The sequence below is a fragment of the Telopea speciosissima genome, chromosome 3 (genome assembly GCF_018873765.1).
Source record: "Telopea speciosissima isolate NSW1024214 ecotype Mountain lineage chromosome 3, Tspe_v1, whole genome shotgun sequence".
NCBI lineage: Eukaryota > Viridiplantae > Streptophyta > Magnoliopsida > Proteales > Proteaceae > Telopea > Telopea speciosissima.
The window spans coordinates 53621432-53638194 of record NC_057918.1 but is presented as its reverse complement, the minus strand read 5'-3'; the positions used below and the strand labels follow the sequence as shown (position 1 = coordinate 53638194).

General features: G+C 40.3%; 1 pseudogene; it reads right to left on the bottom strand.

Annotated features, from left to right (window-relative positions):
• Positions 1–499: 499 nt before the first annotated feature.
• Positions 500–16511, bottom strand: LOC122655287 (annotated as a pseudogene).
• Between the last annotated feature and the right edge of the window lie 252 nt (positions 16512–16763).

Below are 16763 nucleotides of genomic sequence, written 5' to 3'. Positions count from 1 at the left end.
AAGTAAAGTAAACTTGGAAAGACCAAAATACAAAAATTGATTCACTTACCCATTTCACGGTTTCACCTTCGCGGCTTCAAGAGTCGAGACAAAAATCCAAAAGAAAAAGGGAAAATATAGAGACACCCCCTCAACTATGGCCTGTTTTCATGTACACCCCCTCATCTTTAAAACCTTTCAAACACGAGAATGGGTCATCTGCATGAACCAACAGGTGAACATACATGTGAGAGCTAACCACCTGTCCTATTTTTGCCATTTACAAGGGGAGGAGGGGTTTTTATGGAAACAAAATTAAAATGTGATTGGCTCTCACATGTACATTCACCTGTTGGTACGTGCAGAGGAACCGAACTCTTCAAACACACCCACTCATCCATTGAAAGTAAATAAATTTGTCCATCAAACTAACTCCATTTAGTTTTAAACTTTAATACTCAACCAAACATTTTTTAAGGACCAAATTGTCAAATTAAAAGTTTGAAGATGAAAATACCCTTTAGGGAAGACTGCATAAATCCCTTCTCACAAACCTCCATTTTCTAGTAATCTCCTCTTTCTCCAACCACCGCTCTGGGCGGAACTCCGCCCAATCTTTGCCCCACAATGACTCCATTCTCCCCATCGCATAGGGATGATATGACACTTACATTCCTTTCTTCACTACAGACTCATCAGCAACACATCATCGCTTGCTGCCTACTTACCATCAGAAGGGACTGGTGGATAGAGCGTCATGCTCTCGCAGAGAGCAGCGTAGGTGTATACCATGTCCTTTACCTCATCGAAATGATCAACCCCTTCAGGTTTCTCCTTTATTATCTCCTTCAAAATCTCCTTTTCTATACGAGGATTCCTGGAAATTAACTAGAAGAACCATGTCAATCCTGCCGATGTAGTATCACGACCAGCTAAGATAAAGCTGATCACCATGTCTGTATTGAAATTCTCATCTAAATGGCTGAAATTCAAGATTCTTGGGAGAAGATCCGTTGTTTCAATTGAAGATTTCTCTACTAGTTCTCGTTTCTTTTCTCTTACAATACTTGTTGCGAATTCATGAACTTTTGAAATTGCTATTCATAATTGCTTCTCTGACCCAATATCAAATGCCCTTTTCACCTTCCATATCCCTCAAAAAATTGAACCAAATCACTTGCTGCATAAAAGTGTAACTGCTTCAAATGCAACTGCAAATTCTGTTTCTGGTTGTGGGAATGATTGGGAAAGATACATTGGGTCGAACCCAAAAGCAATTTTGCTAATATTATCAAATGCAAATCTTTGAAGGATGTCTGGCAGATCAAGAACAGATTTTTTAGTGGTGGGGAGTCAAGAGTAGAGGAAGCAGGCGGTCAGAGAGCTCATCTTCGACCACTATCGACAAATTTCCGGAGGGAAAGAAAATTGGAGAGGCAATCTTGAGAGAAACTGCCTTTTGGGTAGAGGTAGAATTGGGTCTTAAGGATGTGTTGGACATTGAAGGGATTGGTAGTTATTAGATGACGAGGGCCGAGAAAACGTTGAAGGATGATGATTCCATTCTCACTGTTTTGAAGAAGCTCTGTGACCCATTTATTGAATCGATCTCTGTTGTCAAATATAGTGAGAGTTGTGCTAGAAAAGGAAAGATGTTGGGTCAATATTGGATTCCTCTAGCAATAGGGATCTTTCCTTGGTGGGAAAGATTGGATGGGTTGGTGATTGAGTCCCAATAGGAAACTCAATATTCCTTACCCATGTGTGCTACCAATTTGGGAGTGAGAGGGCAAATCACATATATTCATGAGATTGCTAAAATTCAAGAGCACTCTCTCATCCTTGGAAAATCAGTGGAGCACTCCCCTTCCTAGAACCGTTCTCTCTTTCTCTCCCTCTCTTGGTGTTTGATCTTGGAGAAAGCTTGGGTTTTGAGAACCCTTGTGTGTGGAGGAGTTGGCTTGATTGTGTGGGAACGCTAAGCTTTACGCAGTGCATGGAATGACTAAGAAAGGGCTATCATCGGTTGGAGGTCTTGCATCTGTGAGACTCTAGGTAACGATCGATTCCTCTGTTGTTCTAGATAATTTAATAGCATTCTACATTGATAGAATCGATCCTACCACACTTCTGCGGATTTATGTTGATCGCCTTTCAGTGGCATCAGAGCCTTGCTATCAAATGGGAATATTTTATTTTTTTGTATTCATTATTACATGTGATGCTCTTAGTTTAGATTCACTATAAAAAAATAAAATAAAAAATAAAACGGTTTCAAGTTTTTTTTTGTTATTTTAAAGAGGATGGTCCCCTTTTCTTTTTCCCATGGCCTGCCCTTGATAGGACAGCAAGCATATTAATAAAAATCAGTTTGAGGGGTTTTTTGAAAGGAGACTCATTGGGGAAGATGGGAGAAGGGATTTTTCTCTTCACCCATCTTGACCATTTTACATAATGGCTTATTTTATTGGTTTTTTGATAAGCATGTATGTGGTATTTATTAAATCATGATGGGCATTAGATGCTCATGGCCATTGTGACATGTTTAGTCATGGTAATGGTGTTTTTATATGTTTTGGGTATTTTTCACATAAAATATGGAATCTATAATCTTTGAGCATCATGTATATAATGAGGACCATGGTTATGGGATTTAATAATTTACATGCATTAGATGGATGTGTGTGTTAGGCATAACATGAATGTGGTTTTGGATGCAATTATTATTTTTTCCATTCTTCTTCCCATATCTCATGTAAAGGTTATGTAATTCCCCTCAGACAGTTCAAATTGGTAGACTGGTTTCCTAAATTTTAAATTAGTTTATATTATTTGTTGTCACTGCTTGATGATCATGATAAGATCGGGATCATGATTTTGATCATGGATCAAGGATCTTGACGGTTTGTTGGTGAGAAGATTGGACTTTGCTAAAAGTCCTATTGTGTTCAAAACACAATTAGAGCATCTTCAAGCAATCTCCATTAAAATAGCTTCAACTAGAACTCCATTAATGGAGTTTACAAGATGGAATTTGACATGAAGAAGATGAACTTTTTAAATCTACATCACATGCACACATAAAAAATTTCAAAAATCATCATCTTCCCAACCCCTATGGACCCTTTTTTTTTTTAGATGCAAGGGTCGTTGCCCACACGGTGCATGGCAGCAGGCCACTGCTTGCTCGTGCACTGGCTGTGGCCTACAGCCACGCGGCATGCAAGGTTGTGCTTGCACATAATCGCCCACCCCACACCTGCTGACAAGCTGGCCAGCAGGCACAGTTAGCAGGCCTTGCCTGCTTGCCGCGGCTATCGACCGACAGTTCTTGCTGATGTGGCCTCTTCTTCTTCATTTCATATATTATCAACTTCAAATTTTGTGTGCAATACTCAAAATTCAAAAAACTCAAAACACAATAATGGAGGAAGAAGAAGATTGCAAGTTGATTTTGATATGTGTTTAATGAAGAACCTACGCTTTGATACCAATTGTTAGTGGCGGTGGAAGTGATGGGATTCTCATGTAATCACAAAATTATATAAGCATGCAAGGATCTCAATAAACATATAATGTACTAACCTCAAGGGGGGAGCAAGGTCACCTAGAACACTCAAATGGTGTGTTCCTCCAAAGGAATGCAACACTTGAAGAAGATCTCTCAAGCTTGTTTCGCCTCCAATGGCCAATAGTGCTTAAGGAAGAAGAAGACTCTCTTTTTCTCTCTCTAAGCTCTCTCACAATTTTGTGCAAATTGTTCTAATGATTTTTTCTCTATCATCATCAATCATCCTTGGCCTTAAATCTCTTTATATATGTAGAGACCTAATTGAGGAGGTAGCAAACCTACGGTCTAGATCTAACCAAGTAGTGTGATCCTAAAGGGTAGCCCATAAGATTATCTTAAATTACACATAAGGATAAAATTTATCCAAAATTATAGTAAAAGACGATCCTACCAGGGCGTAACTTGAAAAACCCCTTGCGGTAGGTAATTTTATTATATTTTCTCCCCACATTACTAACACCTATAATGGGCCATTGCAACTATGGAATAAATGTCATCGCCACAATTCCGGTCCATTATAATTTATCATGACAGTATGGAGGACTTTGATTAGCCATAAAACTCTTTGAAAACTCTTTTTCAAAATACATTTAATTTAATATTAATAAAATAAAATACTCTTTGCAAACACTTTACAAAATACCAAGGCGTTGGATTTGGCACAATCAAATTCGTTCACTCTCTTTTTGGCGTTCTCCCTTTACGGGCAGTGGAAACTTCATTAAGCATCATATTCATAACTATTTACATTGTGCACACCTAGCTGCCGATATATCAGTCCTTTCAACAGACATCAACCATTGACACACCACAAATATACAGAATATAAATAAAATGGCAAGTGTCTCTCAAGTACAGAGAAAATAACTACTGGAGATTTTCGTTGAAACTACAACTTGACGGTGAATAATTCAGGAATCCCCGTAGATCATGTTCAACATGAAATGTACATATATTTATAGTTTGGTCCAATCACTATTGTACGAATGTAAAATATAGCAACCATAGTACAGATTGCCCAAATCTATCCATAGTTATGAACAAAACGGTTTGAATTGGGCAGATGCAATATACAATTATGACAAGCACATAATTAAATAAAACTAAATTAATTAATTTAATCAAATTAAATTGGGTTAGATGGACACATAAACATTACATCCGACATGGACAAAATAGTCCACTCAACCAACATGCAAATGATGAACTCCAATAGGCTAAGTTAAGAGTAGAAAGGTTGATAAGTTCCAATTCATAACCTAAAGCTAGAGGGAAGCTTAGGGTGTTATTGACCATTGATTATTTTACCCTATTTTTTAATGATTATCGATTATGTTAATTGTTATTTTTGTACATCGTGTAGATTTTATACTATGTCGACCCAAATCAACTATGCTACCCTCATAAAAGACCATATTTTGACTGGCCCAAACTACGTTGACTAGAGGAGGAACATCAATTTACTCCTAGCTGTAGAAGGTCTGATGTCAGTCATTGAGCAAGATGAAGCTGAATTTCCAGAAAACAAGGACCCTGTTGCTAAAGTGACCTATGAGTTATTTTGTCAAAATAATTCTAAGGCCAAACTCCTCGTATTGAACTCTGTGAAAAAGACCATCGCTAATTCTATCAAGGATTTCTACTTGACAAAGGATATGATGGAGGAGTTGAAGAAGATGTATGAGAGAGAAGAAGACATGCCCATCATCAATTAGTGACACTTCTCCATGGCACGAAGATGGCCCAAGGAACTCCAGTTATAGATCATGTGATGAAAATACAAAACTTGTTCCAAGATCTAGAGAACCTTGGGATGCCTTTTAAGATGAATTATAAGATGGATGTTATCTTCTACTCTTTGCCTCAAGATATATGTGGATCATTTATTATTAATTATAATATGAATAAACTCTCCGTCGAACTTCCTGAGCTGGGCAACATGTTGTAAGAGGTAGAGGCTGCATCCAAAAAGCAGAAAGTGGAGGTCTTGACCACAGAGGAGAAGTCTTCTTCTTCTAAGCCTAAGAGTAAGAAGAAGAACACTGATAGGGGAAAGCCCCTAATGTTGAGTCAAAGGGAACATGTTTCTATTACAAAAAGGATGAGCATTGGAAAAAAGAATGTCGAGCTTTCCTGGCTACTTAGAAAAAGAAGTTAGAAGAAGGTATTTCTGAAACCTTATTCCTTTATGAATCTAATTTATCGGAGGAACCTACTAATACACGGTTGGTGGACTCCAGGTCTACTACCCATATTTGTGACATGTTGTAGGGGTTCAAGCTGACAAGAAGGCTGAGTAAGGATGAAGTTCATCTAAGAATGGGTACTGGAGCTGAGGCCATTGTTGAGGCCGTTGGAGATTTTACTTTATATTTTAACAATAAAGTTACTTTGATTTTGAGAGGTTGTTTTTATGTCCCCCTATTTAGGAGGAACATTATTTCTGTTAGTAAGCTAGTAATGGATGGTTATACTTTTCTATTTGGTAATAAGTTGACTATTCGGTTTAAAAAGTCTTTTGTTACTACTGGCTTACTAGATAACAGATTATATATCTTAAAACCGGTGTTTGATGTGAATGAAATCTCCAATACATCTATAAAAAGAAAATCAGCCCAAGATACTTCAACATATCTTTGGCACTTAACGTTAGGTCATATTGGAGTAGAAAGGATAAGCAGACTGGTAAAGGATTGACCTTTAGATTCTTTGAAGGTAGAACCTTATCCAACCTGTGAGTCATGTCTACAAGACGACCAAGGAACCCTTCTCAAATAAGGGAAGAAGAGCCTAAGCTATGTTAGAATTGGTACACTCAGATGTGTGTGGACCCATTAATGTTCAAGCGAGGTATGGTTACAAATACTTCGTAACCTTCACTGATGATTGCTCTCATTATGGTTATATATACTTGATGCACCGCAAATCAGAAACTTTTGATAAATTCAAAGAATTTTGAGCGCAAGTTGAAAAATAGTTGGATAATTGCATCAAGTGCCTTAGATCTGATCGAGGAGGAGAGTATTTATCAACTGAGTTCAGGGACTATCTAAAAGAAGCTGGGATAGTATCTCATTTGACGGCCCCAGAGACACCTCAACAGAATGGAGTCTCAGAAAGCCAGAATCGAACCTTGTTGGACATGGTTCGATCCATATTGAGTTATTCAGAATTATCATTAAGTTTTTGGGGTTTTGTACTAGAAACTACCATCTATAAACTGAACAGGGTACCCACAAAATCTGTACCCAATACACCTTTTGAATTATGGTATTGGTGCAAGCCTAGTCTCCAACATATCATGGTGTGGGGTTGCATAGCACATGTACGAAAGCAACAGACAGATAAGTTGAAATCTCGTATAGATAGATGTTATTTCCTTGGATACCCTAAGACTACAATAGGCTATTATTTCTATGACCCAGTGAATCAGAAGGTCATAGTTAGGAAGCATGCGACATTTCTAGAGGATGGCATGGTCTCATCGAGATCAGGTCCAGTGGTCATAAAGGAAGTATCTAATGACCAACTATCCTCTGCACCCACAGAAATTTCAATCAACATACCCACTAAAGAGCAACCGCCTCAAGAGCCTAGACGGAGTGGGAGGTCTATACGACCACCGACTCATTTAAATCTTCTCACAAAAGAAGATCAAAGTGTGGAAGAATTCCACATGGTGTCTGATTGTTCAGACACGGATCATTATACTTATGTTGAGGCTCTAAAGGATGTTAACTCAAATAAATGGAAGGAAGCAATGCGCTCTGAAATAGACTCCATGCATTCTAACCATGTTTGGACTCTTAAGGATCTACCACAAGGGGTGAAAACCACTGACTGTAAATGGATCTTCAAGAGAAAGAGAGGTATAGATGGAAAGGTGGGACGTTTCAAGGCGAGACTGGTTGCGAAGGGATACACTTAGAAATTGGGTATTGACTATGATGAGACCTTCTCACCAGTAGTGATGATTAAATCCATTCAGATTCTATTATTGATTGTTGCATACCATGATTATGAGATCTGACAGATGGATGTACAGACCGCTTTCCTTAACGGATATCTTGATGAGGTCATGTACATGGATCAACTAGAGGGTTATGCTTCCCCAGGGGAGGAAAACAAGGTATGTAGGTTATTGAAGCCCATTTATGGACTGAAACAGGCTTCCAGAAGCTGGAACATCCATTTTGATCAAACTATCAAGGAATTTGACTTTGAGCAAAACATTAATGAACCATGCATGTATAAGAAAATTTATGGGGGTGCTGTCTGTTTCCTGGTCCTATATGTGGATGATATACTTCTCATTGAGAATGATGTGGAGTTACTTTCATCTGTAAATATGTGGTTATCCAAAACGTTCTCAATGAAAGATCTGGGTGAAGCCAGTTACATCTTAGGAATTAAGCTTATGAGAGATCGCAAGAAGAAGATGTTGGGATTGTCACAATCCACCTACATTGACAAAGTGCTTAATAGGTTCAACATGCAGGATTCTAAGAGAGATAATGTGCCTCTCAAATATGGAATCGGTCTTTCCAAGTCATAATGCCATCAAACTTCTGAGGGTGTTGAGAGTATGAAAAGAGTTCCCTATGCTTCGATAGTAGGAAGTCTAATGTATGTCATGTTGTATACCAAACCTGACATTTGTTACACTATGGGGATTATGAGCTGATATCAATCCAATCCGGGACAAGAACATTGGGCAGCTGTCAAGGGGATCTTCAAGTATCTAAGGAGGACCAAGGATTACTTCCTTATTTATGGTTGTGATCAACTGTCAGTAGTTGGATATATCGATTCGGACTTCCAAACTGACAAGGATGATAGAAAGTCCACCTCTGAGATGATCTTTATGATTGGTGGTGGGGCAGTGATTTGGAGGAGTGCTAAACAAAAGTCAACAGCCGATTCCACAACAGAAGCTGAGTATTTGGTAGCTAGTGAAGCAGCCAAGGAAGGTGTCTGGCTCAAGAAATTCTTGACCGACTTAGGGGTGGTGCCTGAGCTAGTGGAGCAACCCATACCATTATTATGTGACAACTGGGGAGCTATAGCATAAGCAAAGAAACCAAGAGCTCATCAAAGGAATAAGCATGTGGAGCAGAAGTATCACTTGATTCGTGAGATCATTCAGCGTGGTGACATAACCATAGCTAAGGTTGACACGGTAGATAATTTATCTGACCCTATGACTAAAGCATTATCTCCTATTGTTTTTTATAAACATGTTGGGAATATGGGCATAAAGTATATCGTTAATTGGCACTGAGGTACAAACTCTTTTTGAATTAATGAATTTAATTTTTGATTTGCATGATCAGTTATTGAGCTCAGTTGTTGTCCATATGTATTTATACCTAAAATTTTTCACCACTAGGGACGGGACTGGACATCCTATCCGACATGGTGGTCACACTATGTGGGCTTAGGAAGGTTACTTTTCCAAGACACAATTATGAGTGTACATACGGTGTGTACATTAGACTGGATCACTTAAGAATTTCACATGTAGTGTACTGTCAGTTTATAAAGAACATGAGATTCTCATAAGTAGTTCTCGATTGGTCCCTTAACCTGAGGGGTCCTTATCGATGCATTCAAATGATGTTGTGTGTTTTAATGCACCAACGGTTGATGTCTCTCTAACTATATATCAGTGCACTAGATTCACAATGTGTGACTGTGTTTGAAAGAGATGCCCAACATGGAATCCACAGCCCATACATTAGGAATATGTTGAGGAGAGTATTCTATACAAAATTGGACATAAATCCAGATCCGATAGCATTTTCAAAATATTTTTGAAATGGTTTTAGATATATATTTACAAACCATTATCTATTTTCTTGAATATTTTGTTTGAAATATTTTTTCTCGGTCTAATCAAGGTAATTGAATCTCTCGATTGGCATATCAATTCATTGAGGATTGACAGTCTTGAACACATGCCTTATATTAAACCATGCAACACTGTTTTGTGGGGGACTAATCCGTGTCTCAACTACTTACCTTGGGTGTTGATTGTTACACTTTGCTTGACATCTTTAGTGATTGGACACTTTAGAAGTTGAGTAGAATCCCATTGCAATCCTACCCCTTTTCTTTTGGTTCCATTCATTTACGCAACACGGTTGATCATGATTTTCTTTTCGTGATCCTCTTGCAAGATTGGAACTTACAGCAGGATGGAGGAGATTGTTAGAAAAGGAAAGATGTTGGGTCAATATTGGATATTGGACCCAATATTGGATTCCTCTAGCAATAGGGATCTTTCCTTGGTGGAAAAGATTGGATGGATTGGTGATTGAGTCCTAATAGGAAACTCAATATTCCTTGCCCATGTGTGCTACCAATTTGGGAGTGAGAGGGCAAATCACATATATTCATGAGATTGCTAAAATTCAAGCACTCTCTCATCCTTGAAAAATTGGTGGAGCACTCCCTTCCTAGAGCCGTTCTCTCTTCCTCTACCTCTCTTGGTGTTTGGTCTTGGAGAAAGTATGGGTTTTGAGAACCCTTGTGTGTGGAGGAATTGGCTTGATCGTGTGGGAACGCCAAGCTTTGCATAGTGCATGGAACGACTGAGAAAGGGCTATCATTGGTTGGAGGTCTTGCATCTGTGAGACTCTAGGTAACAATCGATTCCTCTGTTGTTCTAGATAATTTAATAACATTCTCCATTGATAGAATCGATCCTACCACACTTCTATAGACCTATGTTGATCGCCTTCAAGTTGAGCCTAGTAAAGGATAGGATCTGGGTAGCTTAATTGCAGGAGATGAAGATTATTTCTTGTAATTGGTTGCATATGTGAAGCAAGTTTTGACAAAGAAGAAGAATGGAAGAATGAAGAGGAGAAGCTAAGGTACAAGCTCGAGCTGTAACATGACGAATTGATGGTGTGTTTGATATGAGAAAAATGTCTTGGTTGTGTTTTCTTTTTAATCTTTTCTTGTAGTGTATGGTAGTGACTTTATAACAAAGAAATCTTTGAAAAAATGAAGATGGAATGAAGTGGATTGGGTTTGCATTTGACCCATGGAAGGGAAGTATCTGAGTCTTTGAATACTACTTTAGTTTGATTGTTTAACAAGTTTATTATAGAAGCTTCCTTTCAATCCAACTTAGAGTGTCAAGCGACAATGTGTTGCCAGATGGGTTTGTAGTGTAGAAAGGAATGCAAGTGTCATATCATCCCTATGCGATGGGGAGAATGGAGTCATTGTGGGGGCAAATATTGGGCGGAGTTCCGACCAGAGCGGTGGTTGGAGAAAGAGGAGATTATCGGAAAATGGAGGTTTGTGGGAAGGGATTTATCCAATCTTCCCTAATGGGTATTTTCATCTTCAAACTTTTAATTTGGGCAATTTGGTCCTTAAAAATGGTTGGGTGAGTATTAAAGTATAAAACTAGATGGCAATTAGTTTGATGGACTAATTTACTTACTTTTAATAGATGAGGGGGGGTGTTTGAAAGGTTTTAAAGATGAGGGGGTGTACATGAAAGCAGGCCATAGTTGAGGGAGTGTTTCTATATTTTTCCCCAAATAAAAAAAGAAGAGAATCTAAATAAGAGAAAAGGTGAAGAAGAGGCAGAGGCGCCTTCCTAAGACCTCAGTCCCTCTCAGTCCCCATCCTCCACCGGCGTCCGGTGACATCTCCAGCCTTGACGGTAAGTGTCACACCCCAAACCACCCCCTAGGAGGATTAAGTCGGTGACCCAAATTGCACGGTAGCAATCTACTAAACCCCAAGGATCTAGAAGCTGTTAATACCATTCACAAACATACACATCCACAATAATGAATGAAATAGAACTCAGAGTGCTGCGGAAGCTAATATTTACTTCAAACATTAAAAACTAAATATATACAATTATCATTGTATCAGTTCTCTCTCTCTCACATTGGCAATCCCAACTCTTCCAACCAAGCTTTACAAAAAGAATATAAAAAAAAAGGGCAAGACAACCCAAGCCCCAAAAATAAAGCTATACAAAAGGGGATCCCTAACTACAACCAAAAAGAATCCCACGGTCAGAGTCAGCTGCCCACCCATCATGGTTCCTCATCAACTATCACAGAAAAGACTCGCACTAGAGGTATGACCTCTGTCTGGGTCCATACAAACACAGTCATAATAACCATGGCCCGTCTCCGCGAGATGAGCCTCCCCACTACCGAAACATTCACCTACAGGATCATCTAACAGAAAACATATGCAAGAGTGTGTGAGCTCCACCAAGCCCGTGAATGAAACATAACCATGCATGCACATGCAAGCACAACCAAATGAGTCCTACATGAAATGCAATTCATTTTATTTATTAGTCACCTAACATCACAACTAAGGCAGGTAAAAGTGCTACTACAATCCCCAATACATGTATCCCTGGTATGGGATTTTAACCCCTTCCCATGATACACCCATTGAGTTGTCGGAGAGGACCAATCAGCTCCAACATGCTCTCCATGGTCAGCCTGACCAGCCCTCTGGGATTAGTCTGTGAGGCACCCATCATCATTTCAATATAACATATTCCTTTTGCTAGCATTCAGCCACATAATCACCTTTTTAGTGCAAAAGAATTCTATTCCTTTTTCTCTTTTCCTTTTTATCTTTTATATAGGTACTCTCACAGACATCCAACACCTTAACCCCTGTTGGCAAGGGTTCGTAGCACTGGTGATGATATTCTAGCCCAATGCATTCTATATGGCATAGTATGAGTTGGGTGGTGTCAACCGCATCCCATTCTATGGGCTACCACAGGCCTCATTTCCAAGCTAACTACGGCATCTAGTCTAGCAGTTCACATACAAGTATCATTGTCCATTCTCATTGTTCATCAGTCAAGAATTCAGTAATTAATAGAATATAAAATAATTGAAATAAATAAGCATAATAAATAATATTGTTACATTTACACTCATGGTATAATTCCACTCACCTTGTTCTAGTCCTGCTTGGTCAGCAGTCAGCTCGGTCTCGGTCGGTATCTGACACTGCACTTCGAGCTCAGGGTCAAAATCTAGTTAACCGAATCATTAAACTATGTCAAACAGTGTTCAAGATCATATTAGTGTCCTAGAGTTGGTCTAGGTTTAATTGGACTCGACTCTGCATATATAGGTATTATTTATAATTCTCTGGGTCTTGCATTGGGTTTTGGGTCAATCTCCCAGTGCATCATCCAGAGATGCAAGGTTCACCTTTCTTAGCATTTTCACAGCATGGTCTGCCTATGCTTGACCCTACCAATCTCATAAACCAGTGCAAGGGTTCACAGCCCAAGTGAGACTGGGTCTGTGTGTGGTCTCCTGGCCCTATGGGGCCCACTTTAGCACCCGAGGTGTGGATGACAGCAAGGACAAATGGGGAAGGGTTTTTCAGTCATTTTCATCCTCCCCTTGCTGTTCTAGACTTGTTAATGAATGTCCAAAAAGCCAGAACTACATCTGAGCCCAAACAGCAACTCCAGGCGTTTCACTAGGCGTTTGGGTCAATCGCCTAGTACATCACCCAGAGCCTGTTAAACACGAGATTCAGCTCCAAATCTTGATTTTGGCTCCAGGCTTGGCCATGATTTTGATTAAGGATGATACTAGGATGTTTGTGGACCTAAAATAGAGCTAAATGGGTTGGTCCTAATGGATTCAAAGTTTGGTTACCCATTTGGAAGTTGGGTTGAGCTCTGACAACATGGAGAATGGCTGTCATGGCTGAGCTCAAGCTTTGGATCTAGCTTTGGCTGCATGCATGGCATGAATAACATGTATTTACCCACAACAAGTCTGGTTCTATGCTAAAGCTTGAAGAAATCCCTTTACATGCAAAGATCTATGCCCATACAGCATGATCTGGGTGCAAGTCTGCAGTGCATCTCATCTCAGAGACTGACATCAATCTTAACTGCAATAACAGCTTCAGATCTAATGTTTAAATGGCTAGATCTTGCATGCAATGCTCATGCATGCAAGATCCAGAGCTTCCCTAGGCATCCAGGTGATGCTCTAAGCACTACTGGCCAGAGATACACCAAACAGGTATATGAACAAACAGTAACATAGGTGGACAGCAGTGATAGGAACTGAAATACATACCTATAGGCTTGTGAAGAGGTTCACACAAAGTCCAAATCCAATCCTTATCCCCTTCTTCCCTCCTTCTCCTTCTCTTTCTTTCTCTTCTTCTTCCTTCTCCTTCTCTTTCTTTCTTTCTCTTACTGTAGAGGCAGCAAACAAAATGGGAGGGCTGGCCCCTCCTATTTATAGTTTTGAACTACTTAAGGCCTGTTTGGCCATAAGCCCCTCCTTCCAAGAATGCATTTTTGAGTGCATTCTGGGCCACTCCAGCTACATTGGTGGGGTCCACTTGGCTCCAGAGGTGGGTATTGGTTTCTAAAATTCCCATCTACCTCTAGGAAGTGTCCACAGGCTTTATGCATGGTTCCCCGGTGTCTGGAGTCAAAAATACAAGTTTTAGACACTCTGGGCATTTCATTGGGCGTTTGGATCAATCGCCCAAAGAATGAAACTCTGTTGTATTTACCTTGGGCTTGCACAGGGGTTAAGTTTAACACTCGAGCACTTCACCAATACCCATTCCAAGACCAAATACACATCTGAATAAGTATGGCCCCCATGTATTTGAGTGGGAGAGAGATTACCTGGAGTTGGAGCTGTACATCAGGCTGTGGACTGAGCAGCTGCATGGGTCTGCAACCCATCTTCTCACAGGTATACTAGAGGACATCTTTGGAGGTTCTCCACTGAATTTAACCACAGGGGTGACACTCCACAATGTGCTTGGGTGATTGGTCACAGGCTCGTGTCCTTCAGGAAAAAATTCCAGTCAGTTTGGGGCAGGTTTAACATTCCTCCCTACCGTATAAAAATTTCTTCCTCGAAACTGGCTTACCCAGTAGCTCAAAAAGCTGAGGATATTTTTCTCGCATTTCTTCTTCACGTTCCCACGAGGCTTCCTCTATTGGGAAGTTTCCCGATCGAACCTTAACGAATGCGACTGTGCAGTTACAAAGATTATGTTCCTTTCTGTCTAGTATCTCCGTTGGCTGTTCCTTATAGGTCATATCAGTATCCAGTTGTTAGGGTTTAGCTAAGAGCACATGTGCCGGGTTGTTGATATATTTCCTTTACATTGACACATAGAAAACATCATAAACGCCTTGCACAGATAGTAGTAGTGCTAGTCGATACACTACTGGACCAACCCTCTTCAAGAATTCATATGGGATGATATATCTTGGGCTCAACTTACCCTTCTTGTTGAAACGTAGTAACTCCTTTGTAGGAGAAACTCGGAGAAATACCTTCTCATCGACTCCAAATTCAATGTCCTTCCTCCGATTATCGGCATAACTCTTCTATCTGGATTAGGCTGCTTTGATCTTTTCCCTGATCACATCTACCTTTTCGCAGGTTGCCTATATCATTTCGGGCCCAAGATACTTTTGTTCTTCAACTTCATCCCAGTATAACGGTGTGTGGCACTTTCGACCGTGTAAGGCTTCATACGGTGCTATGCCAATGGCGGAGTGGTAGCTGTTGTTGTAGGAAAATTCCACCAAGGGGATGTGGGCGTCCCAATTGTCTTTCATTTCTAATATACAGGCTCTAAGCATGTCCTCCAGAGTCTAAATGGTTCTTTCAGACTGTCCATCTGTCTAGGGATGGAAAGTCATGTTGAGATTTAGTTGGGATCCCAGTGCCTGTTGCAGACTCTTCCAAAATCTTGACGTGAATCGGGGGTCCCTATCGGGCACAATGCTAACAGGCACACCATGCAGGCGGATTACATTTTCAATGTATAGCTAGGTGAGCTTTTCCATCGAGTAAGTTATCTTGATGGGAATAAAGTAAGCTGCCTTCGTCAGTCTGTCAACAATCACCCAAATTGCATTCATCCCTTTTCTGGTGTTGGGTAAGTTGGTCACGAAGTCCATAGTAATTCTTTCCCATTTCCATTCGGGAATCGGGAGTGGTTACGATAATCCATACGGTCTGTGTGTCTCCACCTTTATTTACTGACAGGTGAGGCATTCAGACACGTATAGTGCTACGGTCTGCTTCATATAGTACTTCTTCAAATCTTTGTACATTTTGGTGCTCCCAGGGTGGATTGAATAAGGTGAATTATGCGCCTCTCTAAGAATTCAATCTTGCACATCATAGTCATCAGGCACACACAATCTATCTCTAAACTTCAATGCCCCGTCATGGGCCAATGAGAATTCTAGGTCCCCATGGACTCCTTGTTTTATTTCCCAGATTATCTTTACTAGGTCGAGGTCTCTGGGCTGCTTCTCAATTATCTCTTCCCGGATCGACGGTTGTATGTCCATAGCTGCTAATTGCATAGCCATTCCTTCAATCATGAGTTCCAGATCAAACTTTCAAGCTTCTTCTATTAGTTATTCGCTAACGACCAAGGAAGCGAGGGATGCAGTTTGGGATTTTTTGCTCAATGTGTCCGCCACTACGCTGGCCTTGCCGGGGTGGTATTGAATCTCACAGTCGTAATCCTTTACCAATTCTAACCACCACTTCTGTCTCATGTTTAACTCCTTCTGGGTGAAGAACTACTTTTGGTTCTTGTGATTGCTGAAGATCTTGCTCTTTTCACCACAAAGATAATGTCACCAAATCTTTAGCTCGAAAACTACTGCAGCCAACTCTAAGTTATGAGTGGGGTAGTTCTTCTCATGCTCCTTCAACTGCCTGGAGGCATAGGTGACTACCTTACCTCTCTGCATTAGCACACCACCCAATCCTGTGTGGGATGCATCTGTGTACACCACCATGCCACCGGTGCCATCTGGAATGGTTAGCACTAGTGTCGTCACCAATCGATTTCTTAGCTCTTGAAAACTTCTCTTGTAAGCGTCGGTCCACTCAAACTTTACACCCTTCTTCATTAGCTTTGTCATGGGCGCTGAGATGCGTAAGAAATTTTTAATGAATCGACGATAATACCCGGCTAATCCCAAGAAGCTACGGATCTCTATGGCATTCTTTGGAGTCTCCCACTCGAGAACCGCCTTCACCTTGTCTGGGTCTACCTTGATGCCATCCTTGGTGATGATATGCCCCAAGAATCCAATATGGTGGAGCCAAAATTCACACTTGCTGAATTTGGCGAACAGTTGGTGTTCTTGCAATCGTTGCAATATGAACCTAAG